At 46.7% G+C, this 19,381-nt stretch overlaps 1 protein-coding gene across 1 annotated transcript in view; it reads left to right on the top strand.

Annotated features, from left to right (window-relative positions):
- MYPN (myopalladin) overlaps nucleotides 1–19,381 on the top strand; it is a 155,784-nt gene that overhangs the window by 17,301 nt on the left and 119,102 nt on the right.

The following is a 19,381-nucleotide window of genomic DNA, read 5'->3' as shown; positions in this document are numbered from 1 at the left end:
GTGAATAAAGTGTAATGTGCGTCATATCCGGAATACCTGGTATCTAGACCAGACTTCTCATTAGTATCAGCGAACCTATAGACTTGACTCAAGAAAGTAAAGTAAAAGGACATAAAGACATAAAAAACACATATAAACAGAATGAAAGGACTTCCCAGTCCTATAGGCGCTATACAGCGCAATGGTGTAATTACATTTTGAGAATAAGAGATTGGGGGAGGGGACATAGGTAAAGACTTCTAGAAAAATCTAGATGAACCACTCACCCGACCTCTTATATAATTTCAGTAAAACTGACCGATTAACTACAACACTTCAAGAGTTCAGAACTCTTATCAAATGTATGGGTCAAGAGTATGCTGTTCCACATGCACTGAGGCCTGTGGTAATATTACAAAGGCTAAGCTACTCTCTCAGTACCAAGGCATATCAAACTAAGCATCTGACTAGTTTGCTAGCAATAATTGAACCTGAACATTTTAAACTGTGACAACTTTAAATATCTCTTACTAAAGAGCACATACATAAGTAAGTAGATAAACAAAGGCTCTCTCTGGAGCAAGTGACTACCATGAGAGAGGCAAAACTTCCACCTCCAGCATTAGGAGACTTCAATTCAGTCCCCTGTCAGCGGTTTCTTCTTTGAATTCTTGTGCTTAGGCGTATCTTTCCAGGGTAAAGGGCCAGAAAGCTTGGGCAGCTTCTCCATATTAGCTGAAGGGAGCCAGGAAGGGATATCCAGGGGAGAAATCTCCAGGGCCTCCCATACCTTGGTAAGTTCATCTGGATGGCGCACCACAATTTGCCGGCCGTTAACAGTGGTACTCAAACCGAACGGAAAAAGCCACCTCATGGGCAGCCTCCTCTCTCTCAATACTGCCGTGAGGGGTTTCAATGCCTTCCTTTTAGCTAGCGTGCTTGCTGCCAGGTCCTGAAAGAACAGGATTTTGTTCCCCTCAAAAGCAACCTCTTCTCTTTCCCTTGCCGCTTTGAGCACTGCAGATGTATCGAGGTAATTCAGTAAGGCACAAATGATATCTCTAGGCGGCTCACTTGCAGCAGGCTTAGGCCTAAGCGCCCTGTGCGCCCTTTCAATAATGATATTTTCGGCCCGCTCTGCTCCCACAAGTATGGCGAATATCTGTTTAACACTGTCCAGCAATGCTTCTGCCGCCACCGATTCTGGAACACCTCTTATCCTTACATTTTTCCTTCTCCCCCTATTCTCTTGATCTTCTAAGTGAAGGTATATACGGTCCACCTGGGAGCCTAATGATTTCACATGGGTTTGTAAGCCCTTGCTGTGTTGTACCACAGTCGCTTGAAATTCCTCCAGCGCTTCCACTCTCTGCCCCACATGAGTTACCTCCGTTCTGATGACCGCCAGCTCCGTTAACACAGGGGATAGGACTTGAGCTAAGGACTGCTGTAGAGACCTCTGCAGGAAAGCTCTGGTGATCGGAGCGGGATCCGGTTCGTCAGGCAGATCTGAGGGAGCGCAGGAGCTTGCGTCATCTGAATCTATGTCCAGGGCTGCATCGTTGTCCTCCGCCGCCGCCATCTTCCCTCTGGCTGCAGGAGACGCCGTCCTCTTGTAGCGGTATTTGTCAAGATCTCCATGCGATTTCATTGACTTTGTCGCCTGCACGACCTCTCCACCTCTCTCCTTGTTAGATTTGCCCATATTTATGTCGGTCAGGGCTATATAAAAGCTTTAGATCGGGTGGTATGGTGAGGAGCTCAGAGCTCACACGTCTTCCACCATGCTCAGTTGGCTCCGCCCCCAAGAGGAATTTATATACTTCTGTGGACCAGGCTATTCAGGTCATTCTCCAGACAGGTAAGGGTGCTTGGCTGTCCAAAGCAGATATATCTGATGCGTTCAAATTGCTGCCTATTAGCCCATCTCTCTGGCAGTGGCATGGTATCAAATGGAGAGATGTATATTATTTCGCCACCAAATTGACGTTTGGTTCCAAAAGCAGCCCCAGTCTGTTTGACAAATTAGCGCAGGCGCTGGAGTGGATTTTGTTGGAAGTACGGGGTTGCCAGAACATCATTCATTACCTTGACGATTTTCTGTTGATTGAAAGTCCCTCACAGGCGCCTGTTGACTTCTTTTGCAAGTTTTCAAGGAGTTAAACATTCCGGTGGCTGACCACAAGACAGAAGGGCCTGCGCAAGTTATCACGTTTTTAGGGATCTCCTTAAATTCACGCGACATGTCGGCTAGTCTGCCCCAAGACAAACTCGACAGGATCAAGTCAGGTATGCGTTCCTTGGTCATTTCTCAGGTTTGCACCAAGAGAGAGTTACAGTCTCTGTTGGGCATGTTAAACTTTGCCATGAGGATTATTCCTCAGGGTAGATCGTTTATTTCAAGATTGTTAGTCTTACTGCAAGTAACCAGTGATTTGGACGCATCAGTGCATCTTAATGCCAACGCCCGGGCAGATCTGTTCATTTGGGACAGATTTCTCAGTCGGTGGAATGGCATTTCCATGTTTGTTCCGAGGGCTACCATCGATTCCCTACACGTATTTTCAGATTGCGGCTGCCTCGGTAGGTTTCGCTGCCATATTTGGCTCACATTGGTTCGCCGGCTCGTGGCCCACGGAGGTACTACAGATGCCAGGGTTTTCTCAGACGTCAGCGTTGTTTGAGATCTATCCTATCGTAGCATACACTGCGTGCAGAATTATTAGGCAAATGAGTATTTTGACCACATCATCCTCTTTATGCATGTTGTCTTACTCCAAGCTGTATAGGCTCGAAAGCCTACTACCAATTAAGCATATTAGGTGATGTGCATCTCTGTAATGAGAAGGGGTGTGGTCTAATGACATCAACACCCTATATTACGTGTGCATAATTATTAGGCAACTTCCTTTCCTTTGGCAAAATGGGTCAAAAGAAGGACTTGACAGGCTCAGAAAAGTCAAAAATAGTGAGATATCTTGCAGAGGGATGCAGCACTCTTAAAATTGCAAAGCTTCTGAAGCGTGATCATCGAACAATCAAGCGTTTCATTCAAAATAGTCAACAGGGTCGCAAGAAGCGTGTGGAAAAACCAAGGCGCAAAATAACTGCCCATGAACTGAGAAAAGTCAAGCGTGCAGCTGCCAAGATGCCACTTGCCACCAGTTTGGCCATATTTCAGAGCTGCAACATCACTGGAGTGCCCAAAAGCACAAGGTGTGCAATACTCAGAGACATGGCCAAGGTAAGAAAGGCTGAAAGACGACCACCACTGAACAAGACACACAAGCTGAAACGTCAAGACTGGGCCAAGAAATATCTCAAGACTGATTTTTCTAAGGTTTTATGGACTGATGAAATGAGAGTGAGTCTTGATGGGCCAGATGGATGGGCCTGTGGCTGGATTGGTAAAGGGCAGAGAGCTCCAGTCCGACTCAGACGCCAGCAAGGTGGAGGTGGAGTACTGGTTTGGGCTGGTATCATCAAAGATGAGCTTGTGGGGCCTTTCCGGGTTGAGGATGGAGTCAAGCTCAACTCCCAGTCCTACTGCCAGTTTCTGAAAGACACCTTCTTCAAGCAGTGGTACAGGAAGAAGTCTGCATCCTTCAAAAAAACATGATTTTCATGCAGGACAATGCTCCATCACACGCGTCCAAGTACTCCACAGCGTGGCTGGCAAGAAAGGGTATAAAAGAAGAAAATCTAATGACATGGCCTCCTTGTTCACCTGATCTGAACCCCATTGAGAACCTGTGGTCCATCATCAAATGTGAGATTTACAAGGAGGGAAAACAGTACACCTCTCTGAACAGTGTCTGGGAGGCTGTGGTTGCTGCTGCACGCAATGTTGATGGTGAACAGATCAAAACACTGACAGAATCCATGGATGGCAGGCTTTTGAGTGTCCTTGCAAAGAAAGGTGGCTATATTGGTCACTGATTGTTTTTGTTTTGTTTTTGAATGTCAGAAATGTATATTTGTGAATGTTGAGATGTTATATTGGTTTCACTGGTAAAAATAAATAATTGAAATGGGTATATATTTGTTTTTTGTTAAGTTGCCTAATAATTATGCACAGTAATAGTCACTTGCACACACAGATATCCCCCTAAAATAGCTAAAACTAAAAACAAACTAAAAACTACTTCCAAAAATATTCAGCTTTGATATTAATGAGTTTTTTGGGTTCATTGAGAACATGGTTGTTGTTCAATAATAAAATTAATCCTCAAAAATACAACTTGCCTAATAATTCTGCACTCCCTGTAGTTTGCTATAGTTTGGGGGCACAGGTGGTCGGGTCACACGGTGGTTTTCCACACTGACAACATGGCGACTGCAGAGATCATAAACAAGGGTAGATCCAAATCTTTACTCATCATGCCTTTCATGCTCAGATTGACCTGGATAGCTCTGGAGCAGGGGTTTCATTTTCATGCCCTGTTTTTGGATGGGGTGAGCAATGTTGCAGCCGATGCTTTGTCTCGTTTTGATTTTTAACGCTTTTTCTTACAGAATCCAGAAGCAGACTCAGTGAGCACCCCGGTACCAGACTGGCGGCTGCTGGTATTGGATTAGACTCTCTGATGGTGGTCGCCAGTTCGCTCATTACAAAATCATTGTCTGCCAGTACGTTCAGGGCGTACCACCGAGCGTGTGTGGTTTTTTCCAAGTTTCAGTTGGCGTGTCCTAGGGGTGACACTGGTCAGGTCAAGTATATGGTGGCCTTTGTGTCGTACTGTCACTCTATTTTGGCCCTATCCTACAACACGATTAGGCTATATTTGGCGGGGGTGCAGCATTTTTTGGCACTTCAAGAGCCGGACAGACCTTCCATATTTGTGGCTCACCCAATCAAGGCCGTCCTCAGGGGTATACAGAAGAGTCAGGTCACGGTCAAGTCGATCTGTCGCCCTATCACGGGGGACATATTTCGCAGACTGTCGGAAGTTCTTTCATTGTCACCATTCGGAGTCCTTCCCAGTCTAGTGATTAAAGCAGCTATGTATTTAGCATTCTACGGGTTTCTGAGACCAGGGGAGGTGACACAAGCTAGACAGGGGGCGGTGGCTCGCCGCAAGGGGGAGATCTAGTCAAGATGGGTAGTAGCTACAGTAGGTGTTTGTGAGATTGTGCTTTTAGCACGACAGCGTCGCGCTGATACTCGGCAACATGGTGCCGAGATCTCGCACTCACTGGAATAGTGACAGCACATCCCAGCAAGCGCGTCATAGAAGCGACGGGAGATCCGACTTGGATTCCCGCCAATTCTACACGTGTGCGGCGTTTGTTATGAATCCTGAGGGGAAAGTCCCCGCCGGATTTTAAATAAAAATCCGGCCTGGGTCCCCCCCTCAGGAGCATACCGGGCCCTTAGGTCTGTTATGGGTTGTAAGGAGAGCCCCCCCTACGCCGAAAAAAACGGCGTAGGGGTCCCCCTACAATCCATACCAGACCCGTATCCAAAGCACGCTACCCGGCCAGCCAGGAAGGGAGTGGGGACGAGCGAGCGCCCCCCCCCTCCTGAGCCGTACCAGGCTGCATGCCCTCAACATGGGGGGGTTGGGTGCTCTGGGGCAGGGGGCGCACTGCGGCCCCCCCACCTCAGAGCACCCTGTCCCCATGTTGATGAGGACAGGGCCCCTTCCCGACAACCCTGGCCGTTGGTTGTCGGGGTATGCGGGCGGGAGGCTTATCGGAATCTGGGAGCCCCCTTTAATAAGGGGGCCCCCAGATACCGGCCCCCCACCCTAAGTGAATGAGTATGGGGTACATCGTACCCCTACCCATTCACCTGCAAGAAAAGTGGTAAAAACACAAATAAACCACACAGTGTATTAAAATATTTTATTTTTCTGCTCCGGAGGCCGCCCCCTGTCTTCTTTATTAGCTCTTTTACCAGGGGGGGCTCTTCTTCTTCCGCTATCCCGACGGGTCTTCTCCGCTATCCGGGGGGTCTTCTCAACTCTCCGGGGTTCTCCTTCTGTCTTCTCCGCTATCCGGGGGGGTCTTCTCAACTCTCCGGGGTTCTCCTTCTGTCTTCTCAGCTATCCGGGGGGGTCTTCTCAACTCTCCGGGGTTCTCCTTCTGTCTTCTCCTTCTGTCTTGTTGACTCGGCGCACCCCGGTTCTTCGTCTCGCGAGACTCGGCGCACCCCGGTTCTTCGTCTCGCGAGACGTCTCGCGAGACGAAGAACCAGGGTGCGCCGAGTCAACAAGACAGAAGGAGAAGACAGAAGAAGAACCCCGGAGAGTTGAGAAGACCCCCCCGGATAGCGGAGAAGACAGAAGGAGAACCCCGGAGAGTTGAGAAGACCCCCCCGGATAGCGGAGAAGACAGAAGGAGAACTTAAAGGGGGCTCCCAGATTCCGATAAGCCTCCCGCCCGCATACCCCGACAACCAACGGCCAGGGTTGTCGGGAAGGGGCCCTGTCCTCATCAACATGGGGACAGGGTGCTCTGAGGTGGGGGGGCCGCAGTGCGCCCCCTGCCCCAGAGCACCCAACCCCCCCATGTTGAGGGCATGCAGCCTGGTACGGCTCAGGAGGGGGGGGGGCGCTCGCTCGTCCCCACTCCCTTCCTGGCTGGCCGGGTAGCGTGCTTTGGATACGGGTCTGGTATGGATTGTAGGGGGACCCCTACGCCGTTTTTTTCGGCGTAGGGGGGGCTCTCCTTACAACCCATAACAGACCTAAGGGCCCGGTATGCTCCTGAGGGGGGGACCCAGGCCGGATTTTTATTTAAAATCCGGCGGGGACTTCCCCCTCAGGATTCATAACAAACGCCGCACACGTGTAGAATTGGCGGGAATCCAAGTCGGATCTCCCGTCGCTTCTATGACGGCTCTGTCTCCATCGCGGCAAGCCAGCTCGGCGCTGGCTCCCGCGATGGGGCTCGTAGGTGCTCAATCTCGCCGAGAAAGAGAGCGAGATTGACACAAAATCGGGTTCACCTACTGTATCAGTTGCAGTTACCTCACGATAAAACCAGGCAGGTGGGTCCCGGCCACTTAGTGAAGTTCTTCCAGACCACGAACGCATGGTGTCCAGTGACAGTATTGGACAATCTCTTTCTGGCTCTTAGTCTCCACATCTCCACTGACCCCTTACTCCCGTTTCCCATCGGTCCGCTGACATCTAGTCAGTTTGTCAAGCACATCTGCATCCTGTTGACCAACGTAGGGTTGAATCCTGCACAATTCTCGGGGCATTCCTTCCGTATCGGGGCAGCATCCGCGGCTTCCAAGCAGGGGGTCCCAGCGCACATCATCAAACACTTGGGGCGCTGGAGTTCGGGATGCTTTGTCCGATACATCCCGGAGCCACAGGCTGAGCTGGTCCAAGCTTTCAGCAAGTTGGCAGAGTAACAGGCCAGCCCAGTCCTTCCCTTATCAGTTGGTTTTTGCCCCCTTTTAGGCATACTGACCTGGTAAGGCCAAGGCACACCTCAGGCCATTTAGGAAGGGGGGTGGCAGCTGGGCGACTCCTACTCACATAGGTTCTGACCACAAGTTTGAAGGCTAGCTGTTGGCTAGCCTGTATTTGTGGGAGGAGCAGGTACCTTCTTAAGCGGTCCGGCTCACACAGGCATCACGTCGGCTGATTCGGACGTCCCCCGCCCACCCATTCCCCACTCTTCATTCAGTCATTCATTTCATCACAATCAGAGTATGCCCCCTTTTAGGCATACTGACCTGGTAAGGCCAAGGCACACCTCAGGCCATTTAGGAAGGGGGGTGGCGGCTGGGCGACTCCTACTCACATAGGTTCTGACCACAAATGTATTTTATTGAGATTTTATGTGATAGATCAACACAAAGTAGCAAGTATGTGTGAAATGAAAAGAAAATTATACAAGGTTTTTAATAAAACTCTGAAAAGCGTGCAGTGCATTTGTATTCAACACCCACGATTCAATACTATGTCAGAACATGTTTTGCTGCAATTACAGGTGCAAGTCTTTTGGGGTATGGCTCTACCAGTTTTGCACATCTAGAGGCTGAAATCTTTGCCCATTCTTCTTTGCAAAATAGCTCAAGCTCAGTCACATTAGATGGAGAGCGTCTGTGAGCAGCAATTTTTAAGTCTTGCCACAGATTCTCAATGGGATTTCTAACACATGACTATGCTTTAATCTAAACCATTACCTTGTAGCTCTGGCATTATATTTAGGATTGTTGTTCTGCTGGAAGGTGAACCTCTGCCCCAGTCTCAAGTCTTTTGCAGCCTCTGTATTTAGCTCCATCTATCTTCCCATCACCTCTGACCAGCATTCCTGTCCTTGCTGAAGAAAAGCATCCCCATAGCATGATGGCTGGCTTTCTTCTTGCCACTCTTCCATAAAGGCCAGATTTGTGGAGTACAAGACTAATTGTCCTGTGTACAGATTCTCCCACCTGAGCTTTGTATTTCTGAAGCTCCCCCAGAGTGACCATGGGCTTCTTGGCTGCCTATCTAATTATGGGCCTCTTGGCTGCTTCTCCCCTTGCCTGGGCTGTAAGTTCATGCGGATGGCCATGTCTTGTTAGGTTTTCAGTTGTGCCATACTGCTACCATTTTTGGATGATGGATTGAACAGTGCTCCCTGAGATGTTCAGAGCTTGGGATATTTTTTATAACCTAACCCTGCTTTACACCTCTCCACAACTTTATCCCTGACCTGTCCTGTGTGTTTCTTGGTTTTCATGATGCTGTTTGATCACTAATGTTCTCTAACAAACCTCTGAGGCCTTCACAAAACAGCTGTAGTTATACTGAGAAAAAAAATTACACACAAGTGGACTTTATTTACTAATAAGGTGACTTCTGAAGGCAGTTGGTCACACAGGATTTTATTTAGGAGTATCAGAGTACAGGGGGCTGAATACAATTGCATGCCACACTTTTCAGATTTTTATTTATTAAAAATTTTGAAAACCATGTATAATTTTCTTTTCACTTCTCATATACTTGCTACTTTGTGTTGGTCTATCACATAAAATCCCAATAAAATACATCTTACGCTTGTGGCTTTAATATGAAAAATGTGGAAAAGTTTAAGGGGAATGAATACTTTTTCAAGGCACTGCATTTAAATGAATCTGCTGCATTTTTTTTATCACTCAAAAAAGTAAGATTAAGGGGTTATCCAAGACTAAACTATTTTAACAGACCTCTTCAGAGTGGCTTGATACACAGTAGGGTCCATGATCTCTGCCACTGGATTCCAAAGATGCAGCTGGAATCTAGTGGGGGCCACCAGGTCAGTATGAATCCCACTAAAGGGGGTTGATGCTGAAGTTGATGCCCATCCTGACCCTCACTCTAATGACCCTAGCATTGACTTTGCCACTGACTCTGATGATGACAGTGACCCAGACTCTGACATTCACCTGTGACGCTGACCCTAACTCTGATATTGACTCTATTGATGATTCTGACTCTCACCCTGACGCTGACCTTGACGCCAACCCTGTTGAAGTTGACGCTGATATCCAACCTGACACTGACCGTGATGCTTACCGTAATGATGACCCTAACTTTCATGTTGACTTTGAAGATGATTCTGATGATGACCCTGACTCTTATCCTGACTCTGACCCTGACTCTAAAATTGATGCTTGATTCTCATGCTGACCCTGACATTGACTTTATTGGTAACTCTGATGTTGACGCTAACCCAAGACTCCGACATTGCCTGAGACCCTGACTCTTACCCTGATGCTGACTCTAACTCTGAAATTGGAAATTGACTCTAACGTTGATTCTGACTCTCATCCTGACGCTGACCTTGACGCAGACCCTGATGAAGTTGACGCTGACTTTGACATCCAACCTGACACTGACCCTTAAGCTTACGCTAATCAGGACTCTAACTCACATGTTGAGATGAAGATGACCCTGATATTGACCCTGACTCTGACCCTGATTCTAAAATTGACTCTTAATTCTTATGCTGACCCTGACATTGACTTTGCTGGTAACTCTGATGTTAACACTAACCGCCAACTCTGACATTGCCTGTGACTCTCATTCTTACCCTGACCCTAACTCTGACACTAACGACCGTTCTAACTCCCGCCGTGATGCTGATCTTGACATTGACACCCACCCTGATGAAGTTGACGCTGACATAGAATCCAACCTGAAACTGACGCTGATGCTTTCCCTAATGATGACCCTAATTCCCCTGGTGACTTTGAAGATGACTTTAATGATGACTCTGACCCTGACTCTAAAATTGACTCTTGATTCCAATGCTGTCCCTGACATTGACTTTGCTTCTGATTCTGATGTTAATGCTAACCCCCAACTCTGACATTGCTTGTGACCCTGACTCTTACTCTGACTCTGACCCTGCCTCTAAAATTGACTCTTGATTCTAATGCTGACCCTGACATTGCCTGCTAAGTCTGCCATTGATTCTAACCCCCGACTCTGACATTGCCTGTGACCCTGACTCTTACCCTCATGCTGACCCTAACTCTGACATTGACTCTAACAAGGATTCTGACTCTCACCTTGACGCTGACTTTGATGTTGACACCGACCCTGATGAAGTTGACGCTGATGTTGACATCCAACCTAACACTGACCCTTACGCTTTCCCTAATGATGACCCTAACTCTCATGGTGACTTTGAATATGACTCTGATGATGACTCTGACCCTGACTCTTACCCTGTCTCTGACTCTAAAATTGACTCTTGATGTCCATAAACTTTGCTTCTAATTGTGATGTTAAATCTAACCCCCAACTCTGACATTGCCTGTGACCCTAACTCTTACCCTGACGCTGACCCTAACTCTGACACTGACTCTAACGATGGTTCTGACTCCCACCGTGATGCTGAACTTAACGTTGACATCGACCCTGATGTAGGTGATGCTCACATTGACATCCAACCTGAAACTGACCCTGACGCTTTCTCTAATGATGACCCTTGGTGACTTTGAAGATGACTCTGATGATGACCCTGAGTCTGAAACTGACTTTTACCCTGGCTCTAAAATTGACTTTTGATTCTGATGCTGACCCTGGTATTGACTTTGCTGCGAACTAGTGTTGATCGCAAATATTCTTATCGCAAATATCGGCACTTCGAGAATTCGTGAAGATTGAGAATATAGTGCTATATCTTCGTAATCGCAAATATTCTAGATTTTTTTTCATCAGTACCCTCCTGCTTCATGCTTGTGGGCCAATGACTCTGACATTGACTCTAATGATTCTAAATCTCACCCTGACCTTGACGTTGACGCCTACCCTGATGAAGTTGACACTGATGTTGACATTCAACCTGACACTGACCCTAATGATCACCCTAACTCTCATGTTGACTCTGAAGATGACTCTGATGATGACCGTGACTCTGACCCTCACTCTTACCCTGTCTCTGACCCTGACTCTAAAATTGACTCTTGATTCTCATGCTGACCCTGCTGACAATGATTCAGATGCTCACCTTGATGTTGATGCTGACGTTGACATCCAGTCTGACACTGACCCTTATGCTTGCCCTAATGATGACCCTAACGCTCATTTTGACTCTGAAGATGACTCTGATGATGACCGTGACTCTGACCCTGACTCTAAAATTGACTGTTGATTCTCATGCTAACCCCAGACATTGCTTGTGACCCTGACTCTTACCCTGACTCTCTCTCTGACAATGACTCTAACAATGATTCGGACTCTCACCTTGACGCTGACCTTGACGTTGACATCCAATCTGACACTGATCCTTTGCGTTCCCTAATGATGACCCTAACTCTCATGTTGACTCTTACCATGACTCTGACCCTGATTCTAAAAAGACTCTTGATTCTGATGCTGACCATGACATTGACTTTGCCGCTAACTCTGAAGTTGATGCTAACCCAAGCCTCTGACATTGCATCTGACTCTTAGGGTCCATTCACACGTCCGCAAAATGGGACCACATCCGTTCCGCAATTTTGCGGAACAGGTGCGGACCCATTCACTTTCAATGGGGCCGGAATGTGCTGTCCGCATCCACATTTGCGGATCCGCACTTCCGTTCCGCCAAAAATTAGAACATGTCCTACTCTTGTCTGCAATTGCGGATAAGAAAAGGCATTTTCTATGAGAGTGCCGGCGATGTGCGGTCCGCAAAATGCGGAACGCACATTGCCGGTGTCTGTGTTTTGTGGATCTGCAATTTGCGAATCCGCAAAACACATACACATACGGACGTGTGAATAGACCCTTACCCTGACTGTAACTTTGACATTGATTCTGACTTTCACTATGACGTTGACCCTTGCATTAATTCTTATATTGACACTGATGCTGAAGTTGATGCCCATCCTGACAATGACCCCGACTCTGACATTCACTTGTGACCCTGACTCCTACCCTGATGCTGACCCTAACTCTGACACTGACTCTAACAATGATTCTAAATCTCTCACCCTAAATGCAGACCTTGACATTAACGCCGACCCTGATGAAGTTTATGCTGAAATTGATATCCAACCTGACACTGACACTTACCCAAATGATGACCCTGACTGTCATGTTGACTCTGAAGATGACTCTTACCCTGACTGTAAAATTTACTCTTGATTCTGATGCTGACTCTGACATTGAATTTGCTGCTAACTCTGATGTTGACACTAACCCCTAACTGACATTGCCTGTGACACTGACTCTTACCCAGATGCTGACCCTAACTCTGACATTGAATCTGACTCTCACTGTGATGTTGACCCTTGCATTGATTCTTATACTGACCCTGATGCTGAAGTTGATGCCTATCCTAACACTGACCCTGACTCTAATATTGACTCTGATGCTGACCTCGGTGTTCAGTTTTCCACTGACTCTGACGTTGACACTGACCCTTAACTTTGACATTCACCTGTGACCCTGACCCTAACTCTGATATTGACTCTATTGATGATTCTGACTCTCACCCTGATGCTGACCTTGACGCCAACCCTGATGAAGTTGACGCTGATGTTGACATCCAACCTGAAACTGACCCTGTTGCTTACCCTGATGATGACCCTAACTCTCATGTTGACTTTGAATATGACTCTGATGATGACGACCCTGATTATGATCCTGACTCTAAAATTGACTCTTGATTCTGATGCTGACCTTGACATGCTACATGCCTGACCATGACTGCTAACACTGACGTTGATGCTAACCCCTGACTCTGACATTACATGTGACCCTGACTCTTACACTGACACAGACCCTAACTGACATTGACTCTAACAATGATTCTAACTCTCACCCTGACCTTGACATTGACGCTGACCCTGATGAAGTTGACGCTGACGTTGACATCCAACCTGACACCAATCCTGACTCTTACCCTAATGATCACCCTAACTCTCATGTTGACTCCGATGATGATTCCGATGATGACCCTGACTCTGACTCTTACCCTGACTCTAAAATTGACTCTTGATTCTGATGCTGACCATATTATTAATGCTAACTCCCAACTCTGACATTGCCTGTGACCCTGACTCTTACCTTGATGCTGACCATAACTCTAAATTTGACTCTGATATTGATTCAGATTCAGATTTTGACATTGACCCTTGCATTGATTCTTATGCTGAATTTTTTGTAGAAAAATGAAGCGACCAAAAACGGCTAATCGTCTATTTGGACGCTTTTTTCAATTTTGCTGTTTGCCGTATGGGGAATATATTTTTATATTTTTATACTATGATTTTACTACTTTCCTATGGAGCCCTATTACAGGCAAGGGCTCCATAGGAAATACTATGCAGCAGCCTCCTGTCATTCACAAACACAGGGTCTGCTGCACACAAGCTCCGGCTCCTCTGATCGCCACACGGGGGAGCTGGAGCACCACCGAAAGCGTGCACTTTCGGTTTTCACCATGGTCAGATGCCATGGTCAGAATTGATCACGGCATCTGAGGGGTTAAATGTCCGTGATCGGCATTACTGCCAGTTGTGGACATGAGCTGGAGGTGTCTGCTATAAGAAGCAGGCGGCCACCCGCGGCAATGGCGCCCCCAGCGCTCAGGAGCGGGCGCCATCTTTAAAGACCTGGCCTGGGAGTGAAGGGGTTAACAGTGACCTCCACAGCACCTGTCCCTTTAACAGTGACTGCCACAGTACCCCGTTCCCTTAACCCTTTCACCCCTGGAGTTTTTTTTTCTGCGTTTTTGTTATGCGCTTCCTGCCTTCCACATAGCCATATGAGGGCTTGTTTTTGTGGAACAAGTTGTACTTTCCAACGCCACCATTTAATATTGCATATGATGTAGTGGGAAGCGGGAAAAAAATTCCAAATGGGGTGAAACTGCAAACAAAAAAGCAATTCCACCACAGTTTTACGAGTTTTTTATTTAGGACATTTGATGTGCGATAAAACTGACCAGTTACTTTTATTCTACAGGTCAGTACGAATCCGGCAATACCTTATATGTTTAGTTTTTCTTGCGTTTTAATAGTGATAAAAAAATTAAAAAGTGGGGAAAAAAATCTGTTTATTTTTTTGTCGCCATATTTTGACCTCTATAATTTTTTTGTAATTATGTGTACGGAGCTGTATGGGGGGGCTAATTTTTTTTCGGGGCGATCTGAACTTTTCATTGATACAATTCTGGGGTGTGTATGACTTTTTGAGCACTGTTTATTTAATTTTTTGTAGAAAATGAAGCAACAAAAAACGGCTAATCGGCCATTTGGACGCTTTTTTCTGTTTTGCTGTTTGCCGTATGTGGAATGCATTTTTATATTTTTATACTATGGGCATTATTTTCTTAGTTCTTTTATTTTTATTTTGGGAAAATGGGGGTGATTCGAATTTTTATGTTTTTATTTATTTTATTTTTAAAACACTAATCGCCACACGGGGGAGCCGAAGCACCACCAAAACGCTCACTTTCGGTTTTCATCATGTCCAGATGCCGTAATCAGGATTGACCTTGGCATCTGAGGGGTTAAATGTCCGCGATCGGCATTACTGCCGGTTGCGGACATGAGCCGCAGGTGTCTGCTATAAAAAGCAGACGGCCACCTGCGGCTATGGCGCCCGCAGCGCTCTTTAAAGACCCGACCTAGGAGGGAAGGGGTTAACAGTGACCTCCACAGTACCCCGCTCCCTAAACAGTGACCTCACAGTACCCTGCTGACTTAACAGTGACCTCCACAGCAGCTGCCCCTTTAATAGTGGCTCCTGCCCTGTTAATAGTAACCTCCACAGTGCCCGCCCCTTTAATAGTCACCTTCACAGTGGCCTGCCCCCTTAACAGTAACATCCACAGTGCCCGCCCCTTTAACAGTGATCTCCACAGTGCCTTCCCCTTTAACAGTGACCTCCACAGCAGCTGCCCCTTTAATAGTGGCCCCTGCCCCCTTAGCAGTGACCTCCACAGTAGCTTCCCCTTTAATAGTGGCTACCTGCCCCCTTAGCAGTGACTTTGACAGCGCCCTGCCTCTTTAAGGCTAGGGCTACATGACGACATGTGTTGCGCGACATTTTGTCGTACCAATGTCGTGCAATAATTTTTTTAATGGTAGGCTATGGTGTGGCACTGCGACATGCGACATGCTGTCGCAAAAAGCTCCATCCAAGATAGATGCATGTAGCAGTGTAGTTGTGCCCTGTATGTCATGCAACTTATTGTCGTTGTGTAGACCTAGCCTAAAGCTGACCTACAGAAGTGAAGAAAAATATCTGGGTTGTTATGGAAACCTGGAGTAAAACTGTGTGTATGTGGAGACTAAGGGCCTGCGAGCTTCTATTGGCTAATAAGGGACATTTCTACAGTTAAAAACCTTTGTACTGAACTCGGGTTCGCTTTCAAGGTACCACCTGGAACCGAATCAAAGTTTGATACAAAGTTTTTTTTTTACAAGTGAATGGGTCTGTGATCCCCATGCGGCTGGGCCACAGTCAGTACCTGTGCATTGCGGAGCGCAATTTGCAGTCCACAGCACGGGCACGGGCTTCACACGGTTCTATCTTTTTGTGGTGCGAAGGCATGGAACGGAACCCCAGGAAGCACTCCGTAGTGCTTCCGTAGTGCTTCCGTAGTGTTCTGTGCTTTCGTTCCGCACCGTTCCGCATCTCCGGATTTGCGGACCCATTGAAGTGAATGGGTCCTCATCCGTGATGCGGAATGCACACGGAACGGTGCCCGTGTATTGCGGATCTGCAAATGCGGTCCGCAATGCGGCAACGGGCAGCATACGTTTGTGTGAATGAGCCCTAAGGCCTATTGCACACGACCGTAGGTGTTCCGTGCCTGTGCAGTGGACCGCATAAGCCCACAGACAAAGGTAAGAGCCCTATATAGGGAATAGTCGTTCAATAAGGATTTTAACAAGCCCAAAAATTAAAAATGTGTTTTGGGGGTGACAGAAGCCCTTTAACCCTTTCAGCCCTGGTGGAGGCTGTAGGGGGAAACCAGAGTTTTATGGGTTTTGTTTTTACGGCGTTCCCTGTGCAGCAAAACTGGCCTGTTCCCTTCATTCTCTGGGTCAGTACGATCACAAGTATACCACATGTATATAGAATTTATTGTTTATATACTTGATAAAAAATAAAAACTTTGGAAAAATATCTTTTTTATTCTTTTCAATGCCATATTCTGACCTCTAAAACTTTTTTGTAGTGCTATGAGGGCTCACTTTTTTGCAGGGCGATCTGTAGTTATTTATTGATACAATTATTAAGTGTGTATGACTTTATGCACTTTTTGAAACTTTTCATTACATGTTTTTGGGGCAGTGAAGCGACGGAAAAAATGGCAAATCAGCTATTTAGTTTTTTTTTCTGTTACATCATTCACCGTATAAAGGATAATAACTGTTTTATGTTTATATTTTAATAGTTCAAGTATTTTGGACCATGTTGATGCCTATGATGTTTCTTTTTTATGGTTTGTTTTATTTTATTTTAATTATGGGCAAAGGGGGGTGATTAGATATTTTTAGTATTTTAAAAAAATTCTGGTCTCAGATGATGTGGGCATGTTTTACCATGGCATCTGAGGGTTTAAATGTCTGTAGTTGGCGCTATCGCCAATTAGAGACGTAAGCTCCGGGCTTCTGCTATGTTAAAGGCTTTGGCACTTGCTCCGCTCCGGAGCGTGTGCCATCTTTAAAGAGACAAGTTTCACCGTATATGTACAGCTGCAGTCATCAAGGGGTTAAAAGGACTTGTCACTTCTCCTGTCAGGTCTCTATCAGTAACTACTTGCATTCCCCAATGTAATAACAATTCTGGAGCATCTGTTCTTATGATTCCATGTTGTGCCATTAGTCGGTTATTCCTACAATGGTAACACTGATTGGACAGTGTCAGACTGGGCAGTGACACCCCACCCCACTGGTGACACCACTTGGCAAGTCATTTATAAATTGCTATCAGGAATAACTGAAGAATTGACATAGTCTTAAGAAAAGATATTCCAGAATTGTCATTTATTGTGGAATACAATTATTTACTAAAACTGACATTTTAGAAGATGTGACGGGTTCTCTTCTTTAAAGGGATATTCCCATCTGGGACATTGATGGCATAGCATTAGGAAATGGCATAAATGTCAGGTGAGGGTCTCACATCTAGGAATTGCTCCTTTCTCGAAAACGGGACCCCCGAAGTGAACAGACAGTAAAGCCACCCTCTGTTCACCGTTATGGGAGTTCCAAAAATATCTGAGCCAGTGCAGTGCATTTCCCGCAGTCCAAATCCTCTGGATAGGTCATCAGTATCTGATCGGTGGGGGTTCAACACCTGCAACCCCCACCGCTCAGCTGTTTGATAAAGTACTAGCGCTCACAGTAGCATAAGCCATGTGACATCACGTTTTTTTGGTCACATGGCCTAAGAGCAGCTCCGTTCCATTAAAGTGAATAGAGCTGAGACTCTTAAGCATATTTAGCAATGGAATATTAGTGTAGCATGTGTCGGCCCATGCTGACCGATACTGACCAGCTCACACCACTTGTCTATGACTGTGACTAGCTGAAATCTTTAAGAAATAAATTACCCATCACTCAGTAACTTATTTCCAGCCTTATTTTCCAATCAAACACGGATAGCACAAGTAGAGCAAATGTGCTGCTGGATGAAGCACACAGTTTAAAGGGGTTATCCAAGTCCTATAATCAGGCATGGGATTCAGGCGGTTCCCTCCGGTTCTCCAGATCCGGTTGTTAAAATTACAGCCGGATCGGAGAACCGTGTTACCGGCTGAATCCCGATCCGGTGCAGCGGGAGATGAGCGCTTGCATTGTGGAAACGCTTATCTCCCTACATTCATCTGTATCACCATCCTCAGGACGGCGATGCAGATGAACACTGCAGCAGGGCAAGGGAGAGGCGTCTCCCTTCCCTGTTCCTCTGATAGGCTGAAGACACTAGGCCGGAAGAGGCCTGCATTGCATCGCTGACAGCGTGGAGGTAAGTGTTTATTTTTTCTTTTCTGTGGCGCGCTGGGGCCATTGTTGGCACATGGGGGACACTATGAGGGTATCTACTGGGGGCACGGCTGGCACTTGTGGGACACTATGGGGGTATCTACTGGGGGCATTGCTGGCATATGGGGGACACTATGTGGGCATCTACTGGCACATCCTTGGGGACACTATGTGGGCATCTACTGGCACATCCTTGGGGACACTATGGGGGCATCTACTGGGGACATTGCTGGCACATGGGGGACACTATGGGGGCATCTACTGGGGGCATTGCTGGCACATGGGGACACTATCGGGCCATCTACTGTGGGAATTGCTGGCATATGGGGGACACTATGGGGGCATCTACTGGGGGCATTGCTAGTACATGGGGACACTATGGGGGCATTACTGGCACATCATGGGAGACACTATGGGGGCATCTTATACTGGCACATTATGGGGACACTAAGAAGGGGCATTTATACTGGCACATTCTGGGGGACACTATGCGGGAATCTTATACTGGCACATTATGGGGGACACTATGGGGGAATCTTATACTGGCACATTATGGGGGCACAATGGGTAAGAGGAGAGGAGCACTATGTGGGCATTTACTAGGGGCATTATATAGGGGTATTTTATGCTTGCACACATTATGGAGACACCATGGGGACATTAGCTCAAATTGGGGCACTGAGGGAATTATTTTGTACTGGCACACAGAACGGGAGCATTTTTTAACTAGTGCACATTATTAGTATTATTATTGAAGGTGGCAGGTGAGTTGTTAAGAACGTAGGAGGATGATGGAAAAGTAGGAACCTAAGATGTCTTTTGTCAAACTGCAGAGACGAGAGATGGGTGAAAAATCATCATGGCGGTCTGGTCTGAAAGGAGAAGATGAAGAAAGAGATGGTCTGCATCAGAGGAGAAGTCACTGGATGTAAGAGGTATGTGGCGCTATGATCTGGATAGCACTGAATATAATGTGTA

Source organism: Bufo bufo, chromosome 6 (assembly GCF_905171765.1).
Source record: "Bufo bufo chromosome 6, aBufBuf1.1, whole genome shotgun sequence".
NCBI lineage: Eukaryota > Metazoa > Chordata > Amphibia > Anura > Bufonidae > Bufo > Bufo bufo.
The sequence above is the reverse complement of the archived record's forward strand: the minus strand, read 5'-3'. Positions and strand labels throughout refer to the sequence as shown.